Here is a 14,239-nt window from a genome sequence, read left to right as displayed (position 1 = left end):
CAAACCAGTCAATCCTCAAGGAAATCAGTTGTGAATATTCATTGGAAGGACTGATGATGAAGCTGAAGCTCCAGTACTTTGGCCACCTGATGTGAAGAGTCAACTCATTGGAAAAGACCCTGATGCTGGGAAAGATTGAAGACAAGAAGAAAAGGGGATGAGAGAGGATGAGATGGTGGGATGGCATCACCGACTCAATGGACATGAGTTTGAGCAAGCTCTGGGAGTTGGTGATGGACAGGAAAGCCTGGCATGCTGCCGTCCATGGGGTTGCAAAGAGTTGGACGCAACTGAGTGACTGAAATGAAACTGAATGTACTATTTCATACTGTGCATCACCTCTTTGAACATTTCCTGTAAAGTCTGAATCAGTACCATCCCATTTTACAGATGAGGAAACAGAGGCTTACCGAGGTGAGGGGACTTGCCCATGGTCATGCAGGTGATAGCAAAAGCAGGGACTGATGGGAATCCGTCCCTGATTTTCCTTCTCAGCTGCTGGGAGCCTGTGTTTTCTCCCCAGAATATACAGCAAAGGGCCAGTTCAATGAATTGGACCAATCCTGTCTGTACTAGAAAGTCACTGAAGGTTGGGGAGGAAGGCCTTATGTATAAAAGAATCATGTTTCACGGTTTTCTAGAAGTATCATACCCAGCTGCTCAGTCGTATCTGACTCTTTGTGGTCCCATGAACTGTAGCCCACCAGGATCCTCTACCCATAGAATTTTCCAGGCAAGTATACTGGAATGGGGTGCCATTTCCTACTCCAGGAGATCTTCCTGACCCAGGGATTGAACCTGCATCTCTGCATCTTCTGCACTGGCAGGTGGATTCTTTACCACTAGTGCCACCTGGGAAGCCCTCTAGAAGTATAAGTGTTAGCATTCTCCAAATTCTAAAAGACAAGAGTCCTGTGATGGGGAAGTTTTGAAGGCAGGACCTGATCACGAACGAATAACTCAGAACACACGGCTAGATTGAAGGCAGGTAGAGTGTCCCTAAGTACATCCCAATTGGCAGCTTTCCGAGGCTGTCCAGTTCTAAAATTGGGTGATTATGCCCATTGAGAAAGCTGTTAGCAACTTGTTCTCAGCACTGTGGGAAACAGACAGCAAGTGACTTCAAGAGAGTATGATAATTGGATAATGCCTGACGATGGAGCCTTGGTGAGGAAATGGAACCAGATGACCCCTCTGGGGCCTCCCAGCTTGAACGTATGGGATCCATGTCCACCCTTCAGTCTCTTTTTTTCTCTAGTGAGAGATGGAAGAACCAAGAAGAGAGAAGCAGTGCAGAAACCAATGGGGAGAGGATGCTTCTATTGTAAGTGCTTGGGTTCACGTGCAAAAATGAAAACCTATTCATGCAATTACAGTGTGATGCCTTCCCTGACTTCCATCTGCTTTCCACTGCCCATTCATATGGAGGCTGCAGGTATTACTCCGGATGAGCATCCTCAGATGGAAATGGAAAGCTAGGACAATATGGTCCAGTGGTGGGCAGGGGGTGATAGCAAGGGGAGGCTCCCATGCACACAGATGGTCTCAAAGTGTGGAATTACAAGATAAAGGGCAGTCATTTCTTTCTTCCTTTTTTTGAAATTTATTTTTTAGGCAGCTCCATGTGGCACGTGGGATCTTAGTTCAATGAAGAGGGATCAAACCTCTGCCCCCAGCACTGGGAGCACAGTCATGATCACTGGATCGCCAGGGAAGTACTCTCTCTCTCTCTTTTTTAAAATAGAAGTGTCCCTACCTAGAAAATTCCCTGGACAAAGAAGCCTGGCCTGCTACAGTCCATAGGGTCACAAAGAGTCAGATACGATTTAGAGACTGAGCACTTCTATAGTTGATTTATAATATCGTGTTAGTTTCTGGTACACAGACAAGTGGTTCAGTTATACACACACACACACACACACATATATATTCATTTGCATATTCTTTTCCGTATGCTTCACTACAGGATATTGAATATAGTCTCCCTGCTATACTGTAGGGCCTTGTTTTTATCCATTCTATATGTAGTGGCTTGTATCTGCTAATCCCAAACTCCCAATTTATCCTGCCCACACCCCGCTTCGCCTTTGGGAACCCTAAGTTTGTTTTACAACATCCAAACTATTTTCTAAATTTTAGGATGTACAATTTTAAGAGAAGTAACAAATGTGGATACCAAACAAATATCAGGTACAAATTTGGTAGAGCTGATGCTCAAACACAGTCCAAGTATACACTGATTGTAACAAACCCAGGTTCAATGCAAATTAGAGCTAAAATCTTAAGGCACACCACAGACGCATGTAATCTTAAGGTTCAGCAACAATACTGATTTACAGACTCACTAGATTTACAGACATGTTGAAATTTCTCCAATATATATAAAATGATACATATATGTAGTTATTTATAAAAGAGGATCTTTTGGATTTTCTGCAGAAATAGTCCAATGTATATACGTGATAGTATCTTACTAGATTTTTTTTAATACTAAGAAGACAATGCTATATTTTTTTAGGTTTTGTCAGTTTCTTTATTTTTTATTTTATATTGGGGCATAATTGATTTACAATGTTGAGTTAGTTTCAGGTGTACAGCAAAGTGATTCAGTTTTACATATACACATGCCGGGGACCAGCCCCGGCTGATCCAGGGTATTCGAAGGAGAGACGGCGTAGGCGAAGATCAGGAAACACTTGCTTAATTAAATGTTAATTAAGGATATAAAGAGTAATAGAATGAGGATAGCTCAGTAAAATTCAGTGAAGAAAAGAGGCTGAAATAAGGATAGCTCAGTGAGGAAATTCAGTGGAGAAAAGAGGCTGAATAATTCAGCCAGAAGGTAAGAGAAAGAACGACATGGTGAGACCAAGTTTCGGTGAACAAGGCCCGCACTTTATTTTCCAAAGTAGTTTTTATACCTTAAGTTATGCATAGAGGATAATGGGGGAAGGGGTAGAGTCAGGCAGCAAGCCAGGCTTTCTTCCTGCAAACTTATCATATGCAAAAGCTTAGGTGATTTGCATCATCTTCTGGCCCGGAGGCCTGTTAACATTTTAAGACCTTTTCTTCAGAAAACTTATTTTTCTCTAAAGGTGATTGGTCAGGAGCCACCCTCCAAAAGCATTAGATAAAGTTGCATTCCTACAGAGCAAAGGTGTGGTGGGCTACAACAAGAAAAAGAATTAACTCAAGGGTCCCAGGTTACAAACATTAAAGCTACTATTTACACCAATTATATTAATCAATACACTGCCAGGGACACAGCAGGTAAGGGATATGGAAACTTAGCAGCAAACATTGGCCCAACAAGTGAAAATCCCTTCACCAATACAATTTCTAATCAATCTTTCAACTACTCAAAAGAATCTGTGTTTAGACAGTTTAGAACATCTCCTGCCTCTCACAGTTGGGAGGCTCTGAACAATCACATGTGGCCGGAAAAACCTATTCAGGTAGGCTAGAGGATTTCCAAAGGAGTTTGTAGGTTAAACACTGTCACACCCAGGAATTATTAACTGGAGCTGTAAGCTAACTCTTTTTTCAGAGAGAGGTAGTGGGGGACAGCCCCCCGTAAAGTCAGAGGTGTAGGTGAAAGCACAAAGCAGAAAGTAGGCAGACTCTGGTTTTGGGGGTATATGCTCGAGAATTTCCAGGGGGACTCCTGAAGCTCGATCCCGCCTTTGCGTATGCCGAGCCTCCTTCCTCATGACCTTTGTCATGGGCGGAGTTCCTCACGCTGGCTACCGGCAGTGATAGAATTCCAGTTGAGCTATTCCAGATCCTGAAAGATGATGCTGTGGAAAGTGCTGCACTCAATATGCAATATACACTCAATATGCAATATGCCGGCTCCCGGCATACACATATCTATTCTTTTTCAAATTCTTTTCCCATATAGATTATTACAAAATATTGAGTAGAGTTCCCTGTGTTCTTCAGTAAGTTCTTGTTGATAATCTATTTTATATATACACATATAGTGTGTCTATATTAATCCAAAACTCCTAATTTACTCCTCCCGCTACATGTCTCCTTCGGTAATCATAAGGTGGTTTTCCAAGTCTGTGATTAGGTTTCTGTTTTGTAAATAAGTTCATTTGTATCATCTTCTTAGATTCCACATAAAGTTGTTGCTGTCGTTCAGTCACTAAGTTGCATCCAGCTCTGTGACACCATGGGCTGCAGCGTGCCAGGCTCCCCTGTCCTTCACTATCTCCAAGAGTTTGCTCAAATTCATATCCATTGAGTTGGTGGTACTATCTAATCATCTCACCCTCTACTGACCCCTTTTCCTTTTGCCCTCAATCTTTCCTGGCATCAGGGTATTTTCCAATGAGTCAGCTCTTCATAAAGTATTGGAGTGGCCAAAGTATTGGAGTTTCAGCTTCAGCATCAGTCCTTCCAGTGAATATTCAGGGTTGATTTCCTTTAGGATTGACTAGTTTGATCTCCATGCTGTCCAAGGGACTCTTAAGAGTCTTCTCCAGCACCACAATTTGAAAGCATCAATTCTTTGGTGCTCGGCCTCCTTTACAGTCCAGCTCTCACATCAATACATGACTACTGGAAAAGCCATAGCTTTGACTACACGGACCTTTATCAACAAAGTGATGTCTCTGTTGTCTAGGTTTGTCATAGCTTTCTTTCCAAGGAACAAGCTCTCTTAATTTCATGACTGCAGTCACCGTTCAAGGTGATTTTGGAGCTCTAGAAAATAAAATCTGTCACTGTTTCCACTTTTCTACATTCTGTTTGCCATGAAGTGATGGGGCTGGATGCCGTGATCTTAGTTTTTCATAAAGGTTTTGTTTTGTTTTGTTTTTTTTAATAAACATTGGGCACATGCATTTGTTTTTGATTTAGATTTTCTTCAGATACATTCCCAGGAGTGAGATTTCTGGATCATATGACAACTCTATTTTTAGTATTTTAAGGAATCTCTATTTCTGTGATGATGACACTCAAGTTCAAGTTCTCTGAATGGTGTGAGGTCATAGAGCTAAAAAATACCAAAACTGAGTTTAGAACTCAAGTTCATTTCTGTGACTAGCTCATATGGCAAAGTGCACACTAGAAGAAGGTCCATCTTCCAGGAAGATGAAGCCCTGTACCAGGATGCACTGTTTCATGAGCTGAATTCAGTGGTATTCTAGCAACCCCCTCAGCCTATCAGCTGAATACCTTTGCACAGTGTGCAACCTGAACAAATGTACATGGCAGCCCTGCCTGAGTTTGTCTCCTAATTTTGTGCTCTTCAAGTCCTGTCATGCCACTTCCCAGTTGGGTAGAATTGCCTCCTCCATAGATACTCCTTTCATTTAGTAGTTGGATGAAAATCATTGAATGACAGAAGGAGTAGAGATGAGATCACCAATTCCTAGTCCCTCATTTTTCCAATGAGGAAACTGGCAACCAAAGTGCAGCATGATTGCAGAGGACACATCTTGAATCATGACGAGAAACTGCTAGCTGACTGACCTCCCCGCCCAGTTCACTTCTTGTCTAGGAAAGGGCTTGGCTTCAGACTGCCTGTCCTCTGTTCCTGGAATTTTATCCCAAACCACAAGAACATATGGGTCACTGCCAGGCTCTGACTCCTGGCACAGATCAATTTCCTTTCCTTCTCAGAATGACCAGTGGTGTTGGCCCTTATCCACCGCTCCCGGGAATTTACTGAAGTGTCTCTCCTGAGGACACACTGGTGGAAATTTAATGAAAGACTTTTTTCCTGTATGTTACTCTCAAAGGGCAGAGCCACCTCCCTGTGTTAGAATTAAATGAGAGAAAGCATTTGGTGAGAGTCGCATCGGTCCCCAAGGGCACTGAAGAGCTGTTCGTGCCCTCTGTCCTCTCCCTGGCCCTCCTGCTTTCAAATACAGGAGGGTTCGATCCCTGTCAGGAAGATCCCCTGCAGGAGGAAATGTCAACCCACTCCAGTGTTCTTTCCTGGGAAATCCCATGGACAGAGAAGCCTGGAGGGCTACAGTCCATGGGGTTGCAAAGAATGAATGACTAAGCACACACATATTCTTCTAAGATATTCATGGTCAGCAGACTAGGGGTGCTGTCAGGGGAGATATTCAGTGTTTAACCCCTGGCAGGACCTAGGCACTGTCCAATCAGAACTGATGCAGGCTGCAGCTAGACAGGGTCCTGGGGACCCCCATGGCTGCATGATGAGTGGCTCTGGGGCAGGGGTAAGGGGCAGGGGGCAGGGTTGCAGGTTCAGAACAGAAATGATCGGGTCTTTGACAAATGGCCTGCCTGTACCCACGCCTCGAAACTTACTGTCACACCTGGTTGTTGGTGAGACATGGATAAGCTCTGATTCAACCCCCACTAGCAACTTTCCCCAAGTCTGGGCCAAGTCCAGTGGAATCGGAGAAGCTGCCCGCAGACCAGGTCAGAATTCCAGATAGAAACTTTCTCTGGGACAGGGCGGGTGCTGCCCTCTCCTTCCTTTACCTTTTCACCCCGGTGCCCCGTTGGTGACCCAGGTTTATGGGGCTGCCTATCTTCGCCCACAGCTGCAAGGGGAGCCCTTATCGCCGTGCTGATTACACTTGACAAAGCACAAACACTCATCTTGCTTGCTCTGGCAGGAGGGCAGCATGGGCTCTAATTGTTTTATGGGCTTTTCACACTCAGAGAAGAGGGGGAGAGATGCCAGCGGCACAGATCTATTTCACATTTGCCTCCGTGTCAACCCCTCCCGAGTTCCCAGTAGATTTCAGAGCGGTGGAGAGAAAACACCCCAGAACTTGTCTTCCCATTCAGTAGAAAGAAGCAGAGGGCTCCCCTAGAGGCAGACAAAGCCCCCCCCCCACCTTACTGGTCCCTTTGCCAGGTCCAATGATGGGCACTGGGACTTGCCGGAGCCCAGTCAAATTGGGGAGCTACACAAGCCTGCCACGTACATGGAGCAGAAAAAAATCACTGCTCTAACAGACCTCAGGACAGCCCTTGAGTCAGCAGTCAACTCCTGGTGCTGGCTGCAGCCCAGGTGGGAGTGGGGTTGGGGATGGCAGGGAGAGCAAAGGTTCTTCTTCATACTTCCCAGATGAGGAAACTGAGGCCAGGGATGGTAAGGAAGCTGCCCTTGACGGTGCAGCCAAGCAGTGGAGCTGAGGTCTGAAGACTCAGCTCTGAGATCCAGATCTCCTCTGGATTGAGGTCCAGTGTGTCCTGTCTGGTCTGCGTCTCAGCCTTAACTCTAACCTCCTCTCCTCTCCCGCTCCTGTCCCTTCCTTCTCCCCAGTCCGTTTCTCTTTTCGTGTGTCTCTCTTCTTCTGTCTCTGTTTCTCTCTGTCCCTCTGTTTCTGTCTGTTTGTGACCCCTTTCAAGCCAGTGGCTGGGACAGTGAGCACACCTCAAGTCCAGACCTTTCTCCCATTGGCTCCCCTTTGCTATTTTATTATCAACTTGTATACATCATTAACTTTTATCTTGTTGGATCACTTATATCTCTGTACGCTGCCTTGAATCCTCTGGGGGAACAGAACAGGCAGGGCAGAGATAAATCCATTTAATTTAAAAGTGCCGGGTTAGTTGAAAGCAAAGTTCACCTTTGCAACTGAGAGAGGATTCCACAGCTGCGTGGATTTCCTGCTATTTCCCATCACCTGGCTTCTCGCCCCCAAAAGGCTGGACTGAAATTTGAACTGAATACACAAATGAATAGGGGGACCTTGAACCAGAGCAGAGGTTTGCAAGCTGACCTGTAGAGCCTCTGGGCTTCTGTGCCCCCTGGGTTTGCAGCATCCATAGTTTGGTATTCCTGGCTCCCAATTTCCACTGGAGTCTTCTGCTTTTCCTAATTTGTTTATCGTGCTTCTGCGTGAGCCTGGAGGAAGATTTCCCACCTAAGGACAGTCTGAAAAGCCATAGAAATAAATAGACTCTAGAGATCTTTCAAGTTCTAAAAATCTGATGATAACTTCCCCTTGGGGGCTTTTCTGTGGGAGAAAGCAGCATTCAGAGTCACCCTGTGCTCCAGAACCTGTCAGGACCCCAAGATCTTTACAAAATTAAGGAGGTGCACACTCTAAGGGCTGGGCAATGCCCCTGATCTTTAAGGAATGAGTGTCTCCTTAAGTTTTTGCCCTGCATACGTTTTTAAACATTTATTTTATTGAAATATAGTTGATTTACGATGTTGTGTTAATTTCTGCTGTACAGCAAAATGATTCCATTATATATATATATATATATAAATACTATTTTTCATTATAGTTTATCAAGGATATTGAATACACTTCCCAGTGCTATTCAGTAGGACTTTATTTATCCATTCTCTGTATACTGGTTTGTATCTGCTAATCCCAAGCTCCCAGTTCACCCCTCTCCCACCACCCCTGCCCCTTGGCAACCACAAGTCCATTCTCTGAGTATGTGAGTCGGTTTCCATTTCACAGGTAAGTCCATTTTTGTATCATATTTTAGATTCCATACGTAAGGGTATCATATGGTGTTTGTCTTCCTCTGACTTACTTCACTTAGTGTGATCATCTCTAGGTCCGTCTATGTTGTCACAAAGGCACCCCGCATACTGCTTGCCTTAGCTTCATTCCTACAATCTGCTTTGGTTGCCTCTTTTTTTCCCTCTCCTGCATTTTGTTCTCTTGGATCTTTTAAATGAGCCCAAATCCCACCCATGTTTTGAAAAACAAACACCTCCACTTCAACCTTGACCCCATGCTTCCCTCCAGCTGCCACCCTGCCTCTCTCCCCAGCTTGGGGGCCATACAGCTCCAAAGAGTGGCCAATATGTCCCATTTCTCCTCCTTCCTCAGCCCATGATGGTCTGGGTTTCCCCAACTCGCTCCAACAAGCTGCTCTCACTGTGGTGGCCAGCGTTCTCTGTGCTGCTACACATGTGGATATATCTCAGATCTCTTTCCTCCCTGAAGCGCCCATTTCCATGGGCTTATTCCACGCAGCAGTTTCCTGCCTGTCGTCTCACTTCTCTGGACACTTGCCCTTTGTCCCTTATCTGGCATTAAGTGTCAATGTTCCCCGAAGGTCCTTCCTGCTCTGTTCTTCCTCATCCACCATCTTGCCTTCAGTTACCACCTCTATCCATGTCTTCTAAATCTCTATCAGTAGCGCAGCCCTCGCTGCTAGATTCCACACCAACATAGAAATTGTCACTTGCCACTCCTTTTTGGAGGTCTCCAGTGTACCACAAATCCACGTGTTCAAAACTGAACTCAAGATCTCCCTGTCCCCCACTCTCCCCGTTGCCCCCAAATATCTTCTTGTTGTTGTTCAGTCGCTCAGTTGTGTCTGACATTTTGTGACCCCATGGACTACAGCATGCCAGGCCTCCCTGTCCTTTACTATCTCCTGGAGTTTGCTCAAACTCATGTGCATGGAGTCAGTGATGCCATCCAGCCATCTCATCCTCTGAAGTCCCCTTCTCCTCCTGCCCTCGATCTTTCCCGGCATCAGGAAATTCTGTTTATTCTGTCTTTTCAATGTTGTCTTAACTGAGAGCTGGAAGAATGCAAATGTGCCTGGGTGGGACTGGAGGGCTGTGTAACCTTTAGTCCTAGAAGGGGAAAGAAATTATTTGTCAAAAACATGACAACACTGTCAAAAATAAATTCAACAAGGTACTTAAGTTGTGAAACATGAGTCAACGTTCTAGTCACTCTGAGATGCCACATTCATGAAAAACTTTTCATCAAAACAATTACATGCTATGGTGAAGTCTGTGGATGCTAACACTTGGTGACATGAGCAAACTCCGTCACTGCATTCGAGAAGCCTCTATGTCAACCCCCTGCCCTGCTCCCAGCCCACCTGTGGGGCTCTGCCACTGACTTGCAGGAGAAGCGCCCCAGAGGGAGCCAATGAAAGCAAAGTCCTACTTGGTACATGCTGTTCCCACTGCCTGGAATTTTTTTTCCTAATTTTCTCCCCTCTTTGGTCTCTCACCATTCCCTTCACTGACCTAGTCTTACTTATCCTCTGGTTCTCAAAATTCATTTCCTCCAGGAAGCCTTCCCAGAATCCCTAAAGTCTCCCAGGTCCTCCCTTACACATCCCTCCTGGTCCTCAAGCTTGCCCTTCCAGGCTCTAATGAAGTGACAACTTACGAATTATACAGGGTTGTCTGTGGCCAGGTCAGCATCTCTGTCACTTCTTTCACTGTGGAGAGATGGCCAGGGACTGCCATTTCCCAGAATCCCCTCCTCAGGATGGTTCTGGGTTAGAGTTGGCCATTGAGGCATTGGTGGGACACATGATCCGTGGAGGAGAAAGAGAGACATTGTGCTTCAGAGGTGCTGCAGCCAGACAGGTGTGCAGACATGAGGCCGGAAGCAATGCCCAGGTGGGCCTCTTGAGGGGCACCTACATTAGGATTGCAGGCTGAGGTGGCTCCTGGGAGCTTCCCAGCGGCTTCCGGGTGAGCTCCTGAAAACCAGCTCAGCAGGGGTGGCTCCCTGCCTTGCAACATCAGGCAGACCTCGGATTTCCCACCCTGAATCCCTTCATACTTGCAATACACAGAGTGGCTTGTTTTCTTGACAGATTCCTTACTGATACAAAGACTGTGTGTAAATAGTGTTAATATCTGTCTTCCTCCCAAAACGTAAGCTCCACATGGTCAGGGCCACCTTGACTTGGGTGGCTGTATCTCCTGACATCAGCCTAAACTGAAATGGAATCCACACCATCCCATTTAACAGATTGGAAGACTGAGCCTCAGGGTGATCACAAGCTCATGGCAGAGCCATAATCCACTTGTTTTGGAGTTCATTCCTTCTTTGCCAAGAAGGCACTAGAAATGGAAGGAAGCACTTAAATACATAACAGCTTTTGAGTGGCTATTTCAGCTGTTACCCTCCTCCCTGCAATCAAGATGCTAGTCACACTGAAACCAAACCACAGCCCTCTCACTACTGCAACTGAGTTATTATCACCACTTTCCAGTTGACAAAATTATTTCTTATCTTTGTGTTTTACAGGTATAGCAATAAAAATTAGTGTCAAGGGTATTATTACAATTTTTAACTACTAATGAAATTATGATGCCTGACGGAATAGAGGCAACAAAATGTACTCCCTACAACATGCGGGAACTTTTTGTTTATTATCTCTGGGCATTATGGTTACCATAGCGATAAAATTCATATTCACTGGGATTATTACCATTTTCAGCAACTAATGGAATTATTGTTTTGTGTCTGGTTTTAAGCCTTCAGATAAAATGTAATCCCATCAACAGTACTGAAATTTTTAATGTCCTTCAACATTACTACGAATGATCACTTACATGATAATAACAGAACTCTTCTATACATGTCGCTGTCACTTCTCCTTCAGCCATGGGGTCTTTGTCTTGTTATGAGATTCAAATTTGTCAAGGGAGAATTAAAGGATTCCCTCATTATATAGAGTGAGTGAAAGTCACTCAGTCGTGTCCGACTCTTTGCACCCCCATAGACAATAGAGTCCATGGAATTCTCCAGGCCAGAATACTGGAGTGGGTAGCCTTTCCCTTCTCCAGGGAATCTTCCCAACCCAGGGATTGAACCCAGGTCTCCTGCATTGCAGGTGGGTTCTTTACCAGCTAAACCACAAGGGAAGCCAACTCATTATATAAGCATTTAGTAAATAGACCTCATACTAGAGGTGGAGACTTCCAGAATGAATAAGACAGCTGAGCCTAGAAGCTGGGGTCTGTTTTGGGGGTCACCTGGACATGAGTTTGAATCCCAGTTCCAATGAATGGCCCTTGGCAAGTTTTCTGACTGCCTGAAGTTTCCATTTCTTTAATCCAACCCCAAGAACCGCCCCCCCCACCCCCGGCAAAACCTCAAAACAAACAAAACCAAAAAGGAAACCATTTCCACCTCTCAGTGTTGGAGTGAGAATCAAAGATGACTATTTTGCACATGCACCCCAAAGTTCATAGTAGCATTATTTACAATAGTCAAGACATGGAAACAACCTAGATGAATGGATAAACACGATACAGTATATATACACAATGGACTCCAGTTCAGATCAGTTCAGTCGCTCAGTCATGTCTGACTCTTGGTGACCCCATGAACTGTAGCATGCCAGGCCTCCCTATCCATCACCAACTCCCGGAGTTTACCCAAACCCATGTCCATTAGGTCGGTGATGCCATCCAACCATCTCATCCTCTGTCATCCCCTTCTCCTCCTGCCCTCAATTTTCCCCAACATCAGGGTCTTTTCAAATGAGTCAGCTCTTCACATCAGGTGGCCAAAGTATTGGAGTTTCAGCTTCAACATCAATCCTTCCAATGAACCACCCAGGCCTGATCCCCTTTAGGATGGACTGGCTGGATCTCCTTGCAGTCCAAGGGACTCTCAAGAGTCTTCTCCAACACCACAGTTCAGCCGTAAAAAAGAATAAAATAATGCTGTTTACAGCAACATGGGTTGGCCTAGAGATGATCATACTAAGTGAAGTAAGTCAGACAGAGAAAGACAAATGCCTTATGATATCACTTATGGGTGGAATCTAAAATGTGATATGAACTTATGGTGGCTCAGACGGTAAAGAATCTGCCTACAATGTGGGAGACCTAGGTTCAATCCCTGAGAAGATCCCCTGGAGAAGGGAATAGCAACTCACCCTAGTGTTCTTGCCTGGAGAATCCCATGGACAGAGGAGCCTGGCAGACTATGGTCCATGGGGTCGCAAAAGAGTCAGAGATGGCTGAATGACTAACACTTTCACTTTCACTTATCTATGAAATAGAAACAGACTCACAGACATAGAGTACAGACTTGTGGTTGCCAAAGGGGAGGCAGGGAGAGGAGGGTTGGACTGGGAGTTTGAGACCAGCAGATGGACACTGTTATATAGAAAATGGATAAGCCGCAAAGTAATACTGTATAGCACAGGGAAATATATTCAATATCCTGTGATAAACCATAATGGAAAAGAATCTGAAAAAGAATATATACGTATAACTGAGTTGCTTTGTTGTACAGCAGAAATGAACACATTGTAAATCAATTATGAAAGTGAAAGAAAGTGAAGCTGCTCAGTCGTGTCCGACTCTTTGTGACCCCATGGACTGTAGCCTACCAGGCTTCTCCGTCCATGGGATTTTCCAGGCAAGAGTACCAGAGTGGGTTGCCATTTCCTTCTCCAGAGGATCTTCCCAACCCAGGGATCAAACCCGGGTCTCCTGCATTGCAGGCAGCTGCTTTACCCTTTGAGCCACCAGGGAAAGGTGACTATCCTTGCCCTATGCTTTGGAAGATGCTTGGCACAGGGTAGGCGCTCAGTGAAGCATGGTAGTTGCTGTGTTTATGGTTGCTGCCGTTGCTGTTATAATCCAGACCTTTCTCCCAAAGGATGTGCATTCTGATGGGGGGGGGCACTCTGCAGTTGTGACGCGTGCTGCACAGAGAGCCATCTAACCCAGCCAGGAGACACTGGTTTGGAGTGGGGGGCATTTCCTGCTGGATGTGACTCCTAAGCTGAGTCCTGAAGGATGGGTGGCATTGACATTCAGGGAGAGAAGGAGATAAAGAGCTGTGGGCTTCCCCACAGGCTAAATGACCCCCACCAGGCCACTCTGTGACTTTGAGCAACTCCCCAAACTTCTTCCTTCTCAACATGTGACAAGTCATTAATAATAATACACTCAGCTTGGAGAGCCTGAGGCAGTCTTTGGATGAAAGAAAGCATTATCATATTAACTAATTACATGAATTAAAATAAATTAATTAAATAAATGACTTAATGAGATTAGGGCATTTGTTGTTTAATGATCCGTTACCGCTATTGATAATAATAATGGATTCTGCTCTTATGACAGGTGACAAGTCTGTCAACCAGCAGTGAAATTTGAAAGCACAAAAGAGCCACATGGGCAGGGGACAAGAGAGGACGCTGCAATTCCCCCAGCCTCATCCTGCAAAACCCGGGCAGTGAGAAAGTTCAGAAAGGGGTCGTTGGGGGGACTTGTCTTCACCTTACCCTCGGGCATCTTCTCAGAGCTAAGGATTCCTCACCTGTTTAAAGGGGCAGGAGTATCATTGATACTGAAATTAGGTCATGGTCATGCTTGCTTCTGGGATTCCCCCAGAGCAGAGCCTGAGGCAGAGCTTGATGAGGGCATCACTTGCTTGGCACTTGCTACTTTGCATACTCAGTCTTGTCCAGCTCTTTTGAGACCCCATGGAATGTAGCCTGCCAGACTCCTCTGTCCATGGGATTTCCCAGGCAAGAATACTGGCGT

The sequence above is a fragment of the Bos grunniens genome, chromosome 5, assembly GCF_055505025.1.
Source record: "Bos grunniens cultivar Pamir isolate PY7600 chromosome 5, Bosgru_T2T1.0, whole genome shotgun sequence".
Taxonomy (NCBI): Eukaryota; Metazoa; Chordata; class Mammalia; order Artiodactyla; family Bovidae; genus Bos; species Bos grunniens.
This window is presented reverse-complemented; position numbering follows the sequence as displayed.